The sequence below is a fragment of the Acinonyx jubatus genome, chromosome B2 (genome assembly GCF_027475565.1).
Source record: "Acinonyx jubatus isolate Ajub_Pintada_27869175 chromosome B2, VMU_Ajub_asm_v1.0, whole genome shotgun sequence".
NCBI lineage: Eukaryota > Metazoa > Chordata > Mammalia > Carnivora > Felidae > Acinonyx > Acinonyx jubatus.
Window position 1 is genome coordinate 58,783,648 of NC_069385.1, and position 18,029 is coordinate 58,801,676.

Below are 18,029 nucleotides of genomic sequence, written 5' to 3' on the forward strand. Positions count from 1 at the left end.
TGTTGGCATATAATTTTTCAAAGGATTCCCTGATAATTGCTTGTATCTCTGAGGGATTGGTTGTAATAATTCCATTTTCATTCATGATTTTATCTATTTGGGTCATCTCCCTTTTCTTTTTGAGAAGCCTGACTAGAGGTTTATCAATTTTATGTTTTGAAAAAACCCATCTCTTGGTTTCGTTGATCTGCTCTACAGTTTTTTTAGATTCTATATTGTTTATTTCTGCTCTGATCGTTATTATTTCTCTTCTTCTGCTGGATTTAGGCTGTCTTTGCTGTTCTGCTTCTATTTCCTTTAGGTGTGCTGTTAGATTTTGTATTTGGGATTTTTCTTGTTTCTTGAGATAGGCCTGGATTGCAATGTATTTTCCTCTCAGGTCTGCCTTCGCTGCGTCCCAAAGCGTTTGGATTGTTGTATTTTCATTTTTGTTTGTTTCCATATATTTTTTTAATTTCTTCTCTAATTGCCTGGTTGACCCATTCATTCTTTAGTAGGGTGTTCTTTAACCTCCATGCTTTTGGCAGTTTTCCAGACTTTTTCCTGTGGTTGATTTCAAGCTTCATAGCATTGTGGTCTGAAAGTGTGCATGGTATGATTTCAATTCTTGTATACTTATGAAGGGCTGTTTTGTGACCCAGTATGTGACCTATCTTGGAGAATGTTCCATGTGCACTCGAGAAGAAAGTATATTCTGTTGCTTTGGGATGCAGAGTTCTAAATAGATCTGTCAAGTCCATCTGATCCAATGTATCATTCAGGGCCCTTGTTTCTTTATTGACCGTGTGTCTAGATGATCTATCCATTTCTGTAAGTGGAGTGTTAAAGTCCCCTGCAATTATCACATTCTTATCAATAAGGTTGCTTATGTTTGTAATTGTTTTATATATTTGGGGTCTCCTGTATTTGGCGCATAGACATTTATAATTGTTAGCTCTTCCTGATGGATAGACCCTGTGATTATTATATAATGCCCTTCTTCATCTCTTGTTACAGCCTTTAATTTAAAGTCTAGTTTGTCTGATATAAGTATGGCTACTCCAGCTTTCTTTTGGCTTCCAGTAGCATGATAAATAGTTCTCCATCCCCTCACTCTCAATCTGAAGGTGTCCTCAGATCTAAAATGAGTCTCTTGTAGACAGCAAATAGATGGGTCTTGTTTTTTTATCCATTCTGATACCCTATGTCTTTTGGTTGGCGCATTTAGTCCATTTACATTCAGTGTTATTATAGAAAGATACAGGTTTAGAGTCATTGTGATGTCTGTATGTTTTATGCTTGTAGCGATTTCTCTGGTACTTTGTCTCACAGGATCCCCCTTAGGATCTCTTGTAGGGCTGGTTTAGTGGTGACAAATTCCTTCAGCTTTTGATTGTTTGGGAAGACCTTTATCTCTCCTTCTATTCTAAATGACAGACTTGCTGGATAAAGGATTCTCGGCTGCATATTTTTTCTGTTCATCACATTAAAGATCTCCTGCCATTCCTTTCTGGCCTGCCAAGTTTCAGTAGAGAGATCCGTCACGAGTCTTATAGGTCTCCCTTTATATGTTAGAGCACGTTTATCTCTAGCTGCTTTCAGAATTTTCTCTTTATCCTTGTATTTTGCCAGTTTCACTATGATATGTTGTGCAGAAGATCAATTCAAGTTACGTCTGAAGGGAGTTCTCTGTGCCTCTTGGATTTCAGTGCCTTTTTCCTTCTCCAGATCAGGGAAGTCCTCAGCTATTATTTCTTCAAGTACACCTTCAGCACCTTTCCCTCTCTCTTCCTCCTCTGGAATACCAATTATGCGTAGATTATTTCTCTTTAGTGCATCACTTAGTTCTCTAATTTTCCCCTCATATTCCTGGATTTTTTTCTATCTCTCTTTTTCTCAGCTTCCTCTTTTTCCATAATTTTATCTTCTAGTTCACCTATTCTCTCCTCTGCCTCTTCAATCCAAGCCATAGTTGTCTCCATTTTATTTTGCAGCTCATTGATAGCAACTTTTAGCTCCTCCTGGCTGTTCCTTAGTCCCTTGATCTCTGTAGCAAGAGATTCTCTGTTGTTCTTTATACTGTTTTCAAGCCCAGCAATTAATTTTATGACTATTATTCTAAATTCACTTTCTGTTATATTGTTTAAATCCTTTTTGATCAGTTCGTTAGCTGTTGTTATTTCCTGGACGTTTTTCTGAGGGGAATTCTTCCATTTCGTCATTTTGGATAGTCCCTGGAATGGTGTGAGACTGCAGGCACTTCCCCTGTGCTGTCTTGAATAACTTGAGTTGGTGGGCAGGGCCGCAGTCAGACCTGATGTCTGCCCCCAGCCCACCGCTGGGGCCACAGTCAGACTGGTGTGTACTTTCTCTTCCCGTCTCCTAGGGGCGGGATTCACTGTGGGGTGGCATGGCCCGTCTGGGCTACTTGCACACTGCCAGGCTTGTGGTGCTGGGGATCTGGCTTATTAGCTGGGGCGTATCAGTAAGGTGCACAGTGGTGGGAGGGGCAGGCTCAGCTCGCTTTTCCTTGGGAGATCCCCTTCAGGAGGGGCCCTGCGGCACCGGGAGGGAGTCAAACCGCCGGAGGGATGGATACGCAGAAGCACAGCGTTGGGTGTTTGCGCAGTGCAAGCAAGTTCCCTGGCAGGAACTGGTTCCATTTGGGATTTTGGCTGGGGGATAGGCGAGGGAGATGGTGCTGGCGAGTGCCTTTGTTCCCCGCCAAGCTGAGCTCTGTAGTCCGGGGCTCAACAACTCTCCCTCCTGTTGTCCTCCAGCCCTCCGTTCTCTGAGCAGAGTTGTTAGCTTATAATAACTTCCAGATGTCAAGTCCCGCTTGCTGTTGGAACACACTCTGTCCGGCCCCTCCACTTTTGCAAGCCAGACTTGGGGGCTCTGCTTTGCTGGTGGGCTGCTCCTCTGCCCCGGGTTCCCTCCTGCCAGTCCGTGGAGTGCGCACCACCTTGCCACCCTTCCTACCCTCTTCCGTGGGCCTCTCGTCTGCACTTGGCTCCGGAGACTCCGTTCTGCTAGTCTTCTGGCAGTTTTCTGGGTTATTTAGGCAGGTGTAGGTGGAATCTAAGTGATCAGCAGGAGGCGCGCTGAGCCCAGCGTCCTCTTACGTTGCCATCTTCCCAGGATCCCCCACATTCATTCATTTTAAAACACTATTTGGGTATTTGTTCTCTTCTAAGTGAAAGAATCTCTAATCCATGTTTTCTTTTTCTCTTCCTTTAATAATTCAACACTAATAAATATAATCCCCTCTCCAGAATCCAAGGATAACTGATATATGATGATGAGTAATTGAGGAAAGGAACTGTGTGTGTGTGTATGTGCATATGATTATGTACATGTAATTGCAAAGCTATATGAATATTACAGGAAGCAAACACAACATATAAAAACATCTAGAGGTAGAAAAAATTTAGATTTAAGAAAAAGAATCAATGGATATAGTTAGTGTTGCTAGGGAGACATATAAGGGCAGGTTACACTGGGCAGTACCAACCATTATAAAGATTTTGTATTTTATCCTAAGAGCTACTGGGTGGTGGCTGTGGTGTTGCTGTCTAAATCATTTTAAGTGACACAGTTGAGTTTGTTATTTTGTGTTTTTGTTTTTGTTTTTCAACGTTTATTCATTTTTTGGGGGACAGAGAGAGACAGAGCATGAACGGGGGAGGGGCAGAGAGAGAGGGAGACACAGAATCAGAAACAGGCTCCAGGCTCTGAGCCATCAGCCCAGAGCCTGACGCGGGGCTCGAACTCACGGACCGCGAGATCGTGACCTGGCTGAAGTCGGACGCTTAACCGACTGCGCCACCCAGACGCCCCTTGTTTTTGTTTTTTGATACTATGATACAGAATTAGAGAGTGAGGCAAAAGTAAATGAGAGTAACTCAGGTTACTTTTAGTCGTTATGGCAAGAAATGAAGGAGTGAAGGAATCTTGGAATAAGAATTCTCAGTGACTGTGAGGATATGAATGTAAGAGAGAGGGATATGTCAATTTAATTAATAGTTTTCTGGCATGAGGAGCTGGGTGCTGTTTCCAAAAATAGAAAAAAAAAAAAAAACAAAAAAACTAGAGAAAGACACATAGGCCCACCTTCCCTTCCTCCTTTCTTCCCTTCCATCCTTCTGTCCTTTCTTCCTTCTTATCTTTCTTTTTCTTCTTGGGGGAGCTGGTCACAGAGGACTCTATTTTTCACACGATGCATAACTGAGACTTCCTTGTGGTAACTGTAGGGGCCAAGGGTCCCAATATGGGCCATTTTGGCATAGGGATTATTTTGAGCCAAACACAATAAAGACCCTATGGGCTCCAGAGAAACTTCTGTCCTTCCCTTAACTACACAGAAGAATCTAAATTGGGGGGTCTTTTCAGAATAAGGGTTATTACCAAATATAAATATTATCTGAGTAATCCATCTATATGGCAAGGCAAACATTTGTTTACCAAACATTTACTCTTTTTCAACTTTCTGTGAATTGCATTCCTTCCCTTTGAAACCCCTAACTCCTACTCTCTTCTCCTTAGTTCAGAATGGCATATAAAATTCATTTTGCCTCGCTCTCTTTGGAATTTCTATGTCTGTGTGGATTCCCTTTACATATGCTATTAAATTTGATTTTCTCCTGTTCATCTGTCTTATGTCAATTTGATTCTGATCCAGCTAGAAGTACCTTTTAGAGGAATTCTTGCTCCCCAGCACCTCCAAAAGAAGATGTCAATTTTCAGTTGTGTGTACAGGTATGGGATTATGGAAATAGGTCTGGCATGAAGCTATCAGCATATTATAACACTGAAAGCCATATGAATGGTTGCTAATTAAGGAAATACCATATCTCAAAAGGACAAGACCTTTGACATATTTTAGAAAAGTACAAAATGAAGACTGTGTTAGGATGACAGAGAGGGAGGAGAAACCTGGGAAGGTGTGATGTCACAGATATCAGCTCAGGGAGGAAGTGTTCATCTATTGATTGCTTTTGACATTAGGAGAAGGACAAAACTGTCAACACCCTATGGAAACATAGTCACTGTTGACCTACCTTGTGAGAGCCATCTCAGTAGAGTAGTTTAGGCAGAATCTAGATCAAAATGGTTTGAGAGGAAACTGCAAAAAAATCTATGTGTGCAAAGTGTAGAAAAATATATACAGTATATTTCTGACAGAAAAAATTAAGGTGATATTACCAGGGAACTTAGAATACTGTAAGACTTGTTTAGGGAATTTATGATTTTCACTTTTTTTAAAGAGAAAAACTAGAACAACGTCCTGCGCTTCTGAGATGACATTAGGAGAATTTGTAGATACAAGAGAAAAGGAGGGCCATTCATCTTATATTCCCTTTGAATGTTGGGATAATGCAGTGAGATCCAGAGAAGAGGGGAGGGATTGACAGGAAGAGAAATGTTTTCTCCATTTAAACTGGTAATGAGTACATATGCTGGTATGGCTTTTGTTTGTGTGCTTGTTTGTTTATATTGGGAGACAACATTTAGACACCTCTGTTTCTTCAGTGTTAAAAGCCAATCACTAAAAGTGGAAGAGTTGGAAGGGGTGCAGATATTTTTAATAGAGGACAAAGCATATAATTGCTATTACAGGCAAGGTGTAGTGCATGTGTTGAACACCAAACTGAGCTTTCTTATGATGAATTTGGAGAGCTACTAATTTATTTTACTTTATGGTTTTCCCAGCAGAGGTCAGCAGACATGTAACGATGAACAACATAGGAAAGAAGTGGCAAGAGGATGAAGACGAGGAGGAGGAGAAACCAACACGTCAGCATTTTGCCTGATCCATTTAATTTTTCCGATTTTAACAAGTAGATTATTTTCATTTTCATAACAGATAAGGGAGAAAAGGGCATAGAGAGGTCAAGTAAATTGGCAAAGTTTTCACAGTAAGTGCCCAAATCTGACTTGAACCTTGCACTGTCTAATGCAAGAGCCAGTTTAACTTCTAGGCATTATTGTATTCTATAAAAGCAATAATGTGCATTATGCATTTGGAGAAAAACAGTTTCTTGGCCTGAAATGTTGATTAGTTTAAGGAGGAATTGGTGATATAGTTGAAAGAAAAGTATGGAATATAGTATGGAAAAGAAACAAGTTTGTATAGGTTATACAATATCAAGCTAACGAGTTCTGGGTTTTAACTTAAACTCCATTTAGAATTGCTAAAGTCTTCAGGGTGAAGACAGGGTAACATATGCAAACAATAGCTTCAGGAAATTTAGTCAGAAATAAAGAAAGTAGAGAGACCAATATGGTACTTCTGTGTTACTGTGGAATTTTCCATAACGGCTGTCCAAAAGGAGATAAACAAACAAATGCTAAACATACAATGATATTCAAATGTTCAAAAGAATCAATGTAGATTTTTTTCTTTTTTTTTGCCTAATTTTAAATTTAAAATTTTAGGGGTGCCTGGGTGGCTAAGTCAGTTAAGCATCCGACTCTTGATTTTGGCTCAGGTCATGATCTCACAGTTGTGGGATCAAGCCCTGCATTGGGCTCTGTGCTGATAGGACAGAGCCTGCTTGGGATTCTCTGTCTCCTTCTCTCTCTGCCCCTCCCCCAGTCTCTCTCTCAAAATTAATAAATAAACTTAAAAAAATAAAATTAAAATTTTCTTCACATCAATTTACCTGACTGCTAAATTCATCATCTTCATCATCTTCCCCCATGTTGATCTACACAATCTCTCTTTGGCTAGACTCAAGTCAGGCAGGCTAAAGAATATAAAGGCAAGTCTAAGAAATAAAAGATATATAAACATATTACATATTTATGTAAATTCAAAATTTTAATTACCTTATAAAAGCAGTGAAAGAGTGGCAGTTTGAACATATTTATCCCCTTACTATATACAGTTGAAAGTATGTAGCTACGTATGTATGTATATATATATATATATATATATATACGTATATATATATGTGTGTGTGTGTGTATACATATGTGTGTGTATATATATATATGTGTGTGTGTATACATTTGTGTATATGTGTGTGTATATACATATACATATACATACAATTTGGAATATATATGATATAATACCTGACAGAAAATACACAAGCAATTAATTTTAATAACATTTATCATGTATGACTTTTAAAATAAGACAATTTTGAAAATAAAAATACTGCATCATTCTGAGACATTTGCATCTCAACATCATATATAAAAATGAGGAACTTAGTCCTTCACATTTATCGAGTTCTGTGGATTTTCTGGTAGCACAGCCTCTCTGCTTTCTTTCCCACACTCCCACTTCATTCTCAGTGCTCCAGGATGAGCCACGGTATTTTTTATCATCTTCCCCCCTCATCCCAATTGATTGGTCCAGGGGTCTGCATTTGCTCTAGTTTGGGGTCATGAGTCATCTCCTAAGAATATTGATAACAACAACAAAATCAAAACCCCAGGGAGAATAAAAGTTGCTTACATAGACAAATTCCAGAGACAGAGAGATTCTGGTGACATTTGGTCTTAATCCTGGACATTTCTGCACCTGCTACATATCTTTCACCTTGTTTACCTATTTACCTATTGAGGCCCCTAGAATTTTGTCTGCCAATGTAGGACCCATTTTTCTGATGCTAGTCAAATTTCTACCACTTGAAACAAAATTAACGTAAACACATAGTACTGAGCAGTGTGCAAAGAGTTAATAGAAGAGTATGTAATGTTGGTTTGAGGAGGAATAATTCTGAAGTATTAAAGAATAAAATGCATTTACCCTTTAAAAATACATTCTTAGTGGGATGGTTAAAACTATGATGTTTAGCCTACTTCAAAACACCCCAGGTTATAAAACACTAATGTTACAAAGTAAGTGGAGCTCATCTCTAATGAGTAGATGTCAATAGATTAGCATTTTAAGTATGAGATGACAGCGTGATTGTAACAAACATCTGTAAAGTTTTTGCTTTTCATCTACATTAATTTGCTAAATGACTGCCATGCAAATAGCCCCAAACCATAAATAAAAAAAGGCATTCTGGAATCATTATTAAATTAGTCCTTGGTTACCTGATTAAAAATCAAAAAAGAAATTAAGTGTGTTGATGCATAACCTACAGTACTAAAATGTAATGAGGAGGTATAGGTTAGTGGAAACCAAGGCACTTTTGCTTCCAAAGAGGATTTCAAAGAATGATTGCATGCTGGTTTTAGTGGTTACTGTTGGCTATTTAAAAAGAGATTGATGTGTATCACTATGTTGTAAAAAATGTTTCACATGCTGTGACACAGTAGTTACCTTCAAGTTTCTGCCTATGGATATGAATCTGTATATTGAGACTGTTGCATTGTTCTGAGTTTATACAGGCCCCATAGTTATTGCAACCATATTGCTGAGAAGTTAATGTCCAAAAGCGGGGAAAAAAAGAGTGTAAAATATAGGAGACTGGCTAAATAAACGCCTATTGGCTCTATTTCTATGCATCACAAATGTTTGTTAAATATTAAAAAAAAAAAACATATGTAGATTTTAAAATTTGTGAACCTTCCTTCACTTTCAACCAGTGATTTTTGTGAAAGTGTAGTTGTGTTCATGTACCCTATTAAAAGGAAATTCCATTAAGGCAATCATTTTATTATTTCAGATAGAGTTTAGTGTTTAATGACTTGTTCACTAAATTTGGAACTTTTAAAATTAGTCCGAATGGGTGAAGACAGTCCAAAATATTAAATACAAAACTTCACGACCATTTATTATCTCGAGGCCTAAGATAAACAGAATGCATAGTGTATGGAAGTAACAATATTAATAACAACCATTAGTCACAGTGTGGACCCTGTGCTAATAAATTATTATCTCATTTAATCTTCCAAAAATAATATGAAGAAAACATTATGATTGTCTCATTTTACAGAGAAGAAACTACTTTTTGAGGGTGTAACTTTCCTGAGATTACAAAAAAAAAAAAAAAAAAAAAGGTGTTCAGACTTGCCGTAGATATAACTCTAGTAAAAACAATTTTAAGTACTCTACAATATTACTTCAAGTAAAATACCTATTTAACCAATCCCCTGCTCCTTCTCATCCCCAGATGACTGTACGCAACACACCAAGACTTTCCAATTCACCGATTCTCTCATTATTTTCACATACACATACTTTGATGAATGTTTCCTCTTTCTTGACATACATTTGTACTTACTATATTAAGACTCACTCTTTCATCCTGAGAGGCTCTTCTCCTGTATTTTCAGAAAACAAAACACAATCAACTAAATTAAATGATATTTCTTGGGGAAAATGGCAATGCCTCCTCACCCCCATTACTCTCCTATTACATGTCACATTGGCTTACATTCACTTATTACCAGTCTGCTCATAGACAGTAAGATCATGGATGCACAGAGATAAGACCTTTTCATCTGGTGTCCCCAGTACTTGTATCCTCCCTACATATTGTGAATTCTTATAATGGTTTGGTGAAAGAATGATTAAATTATCTTGATTAATCTATTATTGATGATTAGCAGATAATATCTTTGTTATATTGCTGGAAATTAAGACAACGTACTTAAATATGTTCTTGTATCTTAGGGTAAGCTCATATTGATTCTCTATTGGCTTTATCAAGTATAAATGGTTACATAATCTATTTTACTTAATTTTCTGCCCAAGAGTGCTTAAATGATAGTTGAACCATTTTAAATATATGTCATTGGCCAGATGGGTAAAATGTGAGCACTGTAATGAGAATTATTATAACTGTCATAAATTAAGTCTGATAATATGTCTTTAGTCGTATTTGTAAATAGAAAGATTAATGGTAAATTATAGAATGAGGTATAAAAAGATACCAGTAATAGAGAAAAAGAGTGGATTTTCCAGGTGGTTGACTTTTAAATTAAATTTTGGTAAGAAGATATCAACATATATGTGTATTTGATGAATATTCCCTTAAGTAAATATCGTATTGTACAATATGGATTTCTAATTTACTCTGTTGTTAGTAGGGAATGGGGAATGAAAAGTGGAAACTGTAAATATCTCCAATAGTTCTGAAAATATTAGGAATAGAAATTAATAGTGGTTACACCATAGATCAGGTACATAGCTGTTCTAATAATGTATTGTAAGATAAGAGACTAGCTAAACCAAGAAAAAATGCTGAAGGCATAGGTTTAATCTGTTTAATTCTAAAAGGAAAAAAAAAACCCTTCTTTCATAGCTTACTATAGAGGATAATTCAAAAGGTACACTGAAGGTTCTTTTAATGTATCCAGATGAAGTCAATACTTAGTAACAGCTGCACACTGGGCACTGATAATTGAATAACACATTATGTAGGTTTCAGAACCTAATATCTGTGAGAAAGAACTAGGATTAAAAAAAATTATGCTGTCACTTCCAGTTGAATGTGGCTAAATATACCAATAATTGTCTGTTCTAAAAAAAATAAGAGGCTTTAAATAACTAATTACATATATTATATCTATCTCCTTGCACACTTTATATCTAGTCAAACTATGAGGTGAGTACAATCTGTAGATCCCCAAATTTTTATAGAATATCATAAATGACTGAGATCAGGCAGAAGTCAATGCATATTGAGGTGGAAAGAAGGATGAAGAGACCTGAGAGCAAAAAGGAAACAGGAAGAGCAGAGCTCATAGAAAAACCAACAGAGAAACATTTTCTTTTTTCTTTATTTGAGGCCAAGGGAGGGTAGGACGGGTAGAGGGAGAGGGAGAGAGAGACTCTCAAGCAGGTTCCACACCCAGCATGGAGCCTGACAGAAGGCTCGATCTCATGACCCTGGGATCATGACCTGAGCCAAAATCAAGAGTCAGATGCTTAACTGACTGAGCCACCCAGGCACCCCAGAAAAACAATTTTAAGAAGAGAAGTAGAGTCTGAGGTACAAATATTATATCCCTTATATGCCACAAAAGGAGCTTGAGTAAGGATCTGATGGAGTAGATTTATCTAACAGAGACAGAAGAAGGGGCTCACAGAGATAGTTTTTAGGAAGTAGTCTGTCTCTGTGGCAGCTGGAAATAGACTGTTTGTACTGAAAAGCCCATGTATACTGAAAAACACACTGGCCTTTCTGTCTATATAAGAACCTATCAAAAAATTCAACAATTTTCCTGATTGCTGAGCTCCTCTTAAGCTTGTTTGTCCAAAACATAAAACAAAGTTTAATTTTATCTTTTTGCCTTCTTTTAATTTTTTTGAGTACAGTTGACACACAATGTTACATTCCTTTCATATATATAACATAGTGCTTCAACAATTTCATGCATTATGCTGTGCTCACCACAAGTATAGCTACCATCTGTCACCATACAACCCTACTACAGTATCACTGACTATATTCCAATGCTGTGCCTTTTATTCCCATGACTAATTTATTCCATAACTGGAAGCCTGTATCTCCCACTCCTCTTCACCCATTTAGCGCATTCGACCCACCTCTCACTCCTCTAGCAACTATCAGTTTGTCCTCTGTTTTTATAGGCCTGATTCTACTTTTGTTTGTTTTTATTCTTTTTGTTGTCATTGTTTAGATCTACATATAAGCAGAATCGTATGGTATTTGCCTTCTTTTTTAATTAAAATTTTTTTAATGTTTATGTTTGAAAGAGAGAGAGAGACAGCATTGAGTAGATAAGGGGCAGAGAGAGAGGAGTCAGATAATCCGAAGTAGGCTCCAGGCTCTGAGCTGTCAGCACAGAGCCCAACATGCGGCTCAAATCCACAAACAGTGAGATCATGACCTGAACTGAAGTTGGACACCTAACCAACTGAGCCACCCAGGTGCCCCATGGTATTTCCCTTCTTATGTATATTCTCTATTCATTACTCCATGTATGCTTTTTGTCATTTTTTCCTACTCCTGTATTGTCCTTTTTGGACTCCTTATCCCTCCACCCTTTATCATTAAATACCCAAATAAAGTGTCACTTTCTCCTTTCAGCTTTCCGTGACTATTCAAAACCTCACTGACTTCTCCTAATTTTTTTTATAAAACATCATTGAATTCTGCTCTCAATTACATGTCTTAATGTTACTAATCATGCCAGTCTTGACATAGCAACAGAATATAAACCACTGAATACTGACCCATTAGTTATGTCCTTCATCAGGGAAACATAAACTTTCTGAGTAGTATGGGGAAAAGTATTCATTATAGGAAGTGGCCATATGTAAATGTAAGAAGATCTCAGGAAGAGAAGACCTGGAAGGATTGCGGGATGGAGTTGGGGAATCAACGTCATCAACTGTCCAGCAGCACTAGCTGCGGTGAAAAGCCAGGAACATGCTGGAAACCAACTAACTACGTGTGGTTGTCTAAGTCAGATTGCAAAGGGGGAGCTTTTTCAGTGATTCATTGGAATCTGCTTTCTCTGTATAATTACCACTGCCTAGTGCCTGCTTGTGCGTGTGTGGGATGCTGTTGTACATCAGAGATGACCCACAGGGAAGAGGTGGACAAAAAGTTGAAAAGCAAGAAGACAGGAGGGCACCCATCTGTCTATCTCTCATCACAATCTGACCACAGCAGAAAGTTTTTCTTCACTGCCCAAATCCCATGCACATCATTTTCTGGCTCTCTTTATCCCAGTGTCATACAGGAAAAGGGATTCTCAGATTTACTAACTTGACAATGGAATCCCGCACAACAGATTAAATAGCTATACTTCTGAGTCCCCACTGCACCTAAATATTGATAGACATCACTGATTCTTTCTTTGCAGTCACTCATTATACAATTATTTATTGCTCACATATTTACTTGTGCTATCAATGGAAATAAGGAATATTTTGAAAAACATTGTACAGACTGTAATATAGGTAGACAGAAAAAGTGTTATTGATGCTAAGCATATATAAGGTTAGGCATATTTCATATGTCAGATATTTATACAAAAGTGACAATATTCTTCATTTATTAGGAGCAATGTCTTATTTATTTTCCTTTCATTTTTAAATTAGGTTTAAGCACTAAAATAGTAATTTAAAACTGTGATGGAAATATTATCTGTGTCTCAGTAACCAAACTGTTCAAGCAAATTATTTATATAGTAAATAATTCTATTGTATTCAATCATCTCTCCATATTATGCTGTTGTCAAAAAGTGATGACAAATATAAGCAATCAAACATGGTAAACTTGTTTTCATTAGAAAGCTGTTCTATGATAATTCTGTTTTGCTTCCTAATCTTCTTATATGTAACCTCTAGGAACTGCTGGAAGATGAGAGGCACACAGATTGCCTGACTGCTTCTTATTTCCTCCCCTGAGATTTTTCTGCTGCTTCCAGCAAGCTTAAAATAATCTCTACATAAACAAATCTATTCTTTTGTCTTTCTTAGTCTTATCTGTCAAGTCCATTTCAAGAGTGTTGGTATGAACAAAATAATGATATGGATTGAGAGATTCACTAAGACTTATACCAGACCTGAATATTAATGTGGTAAGTGCCTGCTTTTGTGGAGGCGAATCATAGGAGAGGGTCATAATGATATTTCTTTTTGTGATGCTAGATGTTATATTAGTTTCAGTAAAATAAATAAATGAGACAAAATAGACCAGATTTAAGTAAAATGTATCAAATTTAGTTAGTATTATGAAGTACGTAATAGCATTTTTCTGTATTTATGAAGCTAAAAAGTTTAGCAATATATATTTTATTTCCACGAATTATACTGGGACAAAAGTATGCAAGACATTCAGAAATATCTTGAACCATATACAGATCAGATCAGTGTATACACTGAGTTGGACAAACTTTAGATCAGTAAGTTTCCAAAGCTTAACATATACACATGAATATTTTATATCAGCAAGTCATAGACATGCATTCAACTGACTTCAGAGTGTATGTGTACAAAACAACCAAGCCCTCAAGACAAATCGAAGGTTAATCAAGAGTAAAATTAATAAATATAACATGGAATATTCAAACAGTGAAATTGTATACTTCAATAGAATAAAATGAACTCTTACTATAAGCAACAAGAATTAGGAATTTCACAGAAATATGTTGAATGAAAAAACCAGATACAAAGAAATAAATACTTTGTGGTTTCATGATATGAGTTTAAAAAAAAAGACAAAACTAATATATAATGATGTTATTGATTAAGAAGAATAAGAAGGAGGTTTCTGTGGTTCTGGTATTTATTATTTCTTATCTCAGTTTTAATTTTGAAAATTAACCTAGCTCTACACTTAAAATGTCTGACTTTATTTTATACTTATATTTTAAATATTTAAAAGATGAGCTTCTAAATATATATATATGTATATATATACACATATATATATATTAATTTTTTTAATGTTTGTTTATTTTTGAGAGAAAGAGAGAGAGAGAGACAGAGCACAAGTCAGGGAGGGGCAGAGAGAGAGGGAGACACAGAATCCAAAGCAGGCTCCAGGCTCTGAGCTGTCAGCACAAGGCCTGATGTGGGGCTCGAACTCATGACCTGTGAGATCATGAGATCATGACGTGAACCGAAGTCAGACGCTCAACCAAATGAGCCACCCAGGCGCCCCAGCTTACAAATATATTTTTAATATCAACTATTTTCAATGTGTTACATTCTCAGAGAGATGACATGAGTATTCCTGTCATAAACAGAGCTCTCGATTGGAGACTTAAATATATATACATACATATATATATATATATACACATATATATACATACATACATATATATACACACACACACACACACACACACACACACACACACACACACAAACAACTAACCATTAATTCCATATGTACAGAAGTAAGTACTTTTACAAACACAGAAAAATAACATTTTATGGAAGTACATGGGAAAGATCAGTTAATGCCAAAGGAGGATCAGGAAGATTTCCATGGAGTATAATTTAAACTTGTAAATGAAAGAATGGTTAGAATTTTAATAAGTTGAAGGGCACTGGTAGGATTTGTTTAACAGAACATGTTAAACTCAACAAATCATGTTAAACTATAAAACCATAGGCTGCTTAAGCTAGGCAAAGTATGCTTAATTCTGTAACAAATACTATTACCATCTAATCAATCACATTTCATTCAACAATGGTGACTCTGAAATTTCTAAATGAGGAAGTTTTTCTTTTCCTAAAATATAACCAGTTCTTGGATAACCTTTCCAATCCAGAGCAGAGCTCAGAGGAAAAGGAAAATCATCAGAGCAGCACACAGAGAGAACAGAGAATATTATTTTATTTCTAAAATAATAGGTGGCAGGCATTTTTGAAAATCATTAGACAGATAGTGACTGCATTGGGTTTCAATGCCTGTTAGCAAAAAGAGTATTTTTATGTATAAAAATGCATTAGGAGAAAAGACAGTGAATGTGTCAATAGTGAGAATATGCAACCATAGGAGCTGAGAAATCTGCAGTCATTAGAGAATCTTTGATACACAGAAAGTGACAATTCTGCTATACAGCAGGGTGCAATATAGAGAGCATTAGGCACAATGACCAGTGGTAATGCAGCATGGTGACTCAGGGGAGAGATCCATTTTTCTTAAGCATGTCTGTAATGTGTCTAATTATGAGGATGGTATAATATATAATTAGATTCTTTTAAAAGGAACAATAAATTTCAGTTTATTCCATTGTGTAGGTTAGGAAAGTCTCAACAATTCTTAGTGCAGTAAAAATGATTGAATCCGAAAAAAGGAAATAGGTCCATTTGTGAGATGATAGAGCTGAAGGAAGACTTCAGTCACTTAAACCCAAGACCAGGTCCTATCCACAAGAAAACCCTATCCTGAATGTTCACAACAACCAATCAGGGGCAGCAGTGCCACCAAGATTCAACTAAATACCTCAGGATTTAGCTAAATAAAGCTCAGGATTTAGTCAGGGGTGACCAAATACTACAGTTTCCAAAGGCAGATTGGTCCTATCTGTGCATCATATGTAGTTTGGATAAAACACACTGGAGCTTAGTTATCACAGGACTGGACTGATACAGAGAAATGATAAATCATTAACCATCATGAAGGGATAAAATGACCCCACTCTTGAGATGCTGTGCAAATTAAAGGAAAAGGAGAAGACACATGAGCTCTATAGAGCAAGTCCTTTGCAAAGACAAACTCCTATGGAGGGATATTCCAGGTTATTAAATGCTTGATAATAAAAGGATTAGGGTAAATCCATTTTTGAAATAGGATTAGAATGTTTACATGGAGTGAGAGACCCGAGAATCAAGTATTGACACTTAGGGATTGGGCAAAGCTCCTGCATCTGAGAAATGGAGTAAGACCAGAGGAAGTTAGGAACAAGACGGGATGTATTCTTCGTGAGAACTGACTGCAGCAATTGCAGGTCTTGTGTGGTGTACTATTTAGAATACAGAAATACAGAAAAGTACCAATAGTCAACAAACATACATATTTTTTTAATAGAATAATCAGTCCAATATGTATTTCCAATCTATCATTAATATACATATATTTTAAATATTCTAATATATGCATACTTTCTCCTTTACAAACAGTTGCATAGAACAGATAAAGTAAGTCCCCTTGGAACATTTCCTCTACCACTGACAAGTGTCTTTTCACTTTCTTCATCTTCAGAAGAAATCACTGTCATATGTTTACCGTATATCATGCCAGATATTTCTATTATTTTCTCTGTATAACACCAATTGTTTTGTAAATTGACTATACTAATTCACTCTATCATTAGAGTGATATAGCAACTATTTTACCATGTTCTTGCAACATTTGATATTTTCGAGCTTTAAGTGTTTCCAAATATAAAAAATGCAAATCAAAACATGATCCCAATCATATTATGTGGATTGCTTTGACGTCTCTGATAAAAATCAAATAACTGTATAAATGCTGGTCTATTTATGGCCTATCTTGTTCCACTCATATATTTGTCATTCCTTATGCCAATATCATGTTGTCTTTTTCACTGAAGATTTATGGTAAGTCTTGAAATCAGGTGGTAAATTCATCCAACTTTGTTTCTTTCTTAATATTGTTTGTCTCTTCTACTTCCTTTGCATATCACATAAAATTTAGGCTCAGTATGTCAGTTTCTTTAAAAAGCCTCTGGGGAATACATTGAATCTGTAAATCAATTTCAGCAAACTGACATCTTAACAATATTGAGCCTTCTGATCTGTGATCATGATATATCTTTCCATTTATTTATTTAGGTTTTACCCAGTTTCTATCAGCAATGTTTTATAACTTGTGTATAAGTTGTGAACATCTCTTGTTAAATTTATTTCTATTTTGGGATTTGATGGTATATTTTACTTTACAATCACTTACTGATAGTATATATAAATTTATATTTTTAATGTAGACCTCCATTCTGCAATCTTGCTAAATTCACATATTAGTTCTAATGTAGACATACTTTGATTTATTGAACTTCTCAGATATTGTGTTTTTAACAAATTGAAGGTTTGTGACAATCTTGCATCATGCAAGTCTATTGGCATCATTTTTCCAACAGCATTTACTCACTTCATGCCTGTGTCACATTTTGCTAATTCTCAAAATATTTCAAAATTTTTAATTATTATTAACTTTGTTATGGTGATCTATAATCAGTGATCTTTGATGTTACAATTGTAATTGTTCTGGGCAGACAGCAAACTTAATCTTCTGACTGCTTCGCCAACTGGCTGTTTCCCTCTCTCCTTCTTGGTCTACTCTCTATTCCATAATGTACAACAATATTAAAATTAGGCCAATGAATAACTCTGCAGTGGCCTTTACGTGTTCAAGTGAAGTTACACATCTCTCACTATAAGCCAAAAGATAGAAATGATGAAGCTTAGCGAGGAAGGTATGTGGAAAACTGAGATGAGCCAAAATCTAGGCCTCTTAAATCAAACAGCCAAGTTGTGAATGCAGAGGTAAAGTTCTTGAAGGAAAAAGTGCTAGTCCAATGAACACACAAATGATAACAAAGCCAAACAGACTTATTGCTGACATGGAGAAAGTTTTAGCAGTTTTGATAGAAGATCAAATCAGTCACAACATTTCTTTAACCCAATG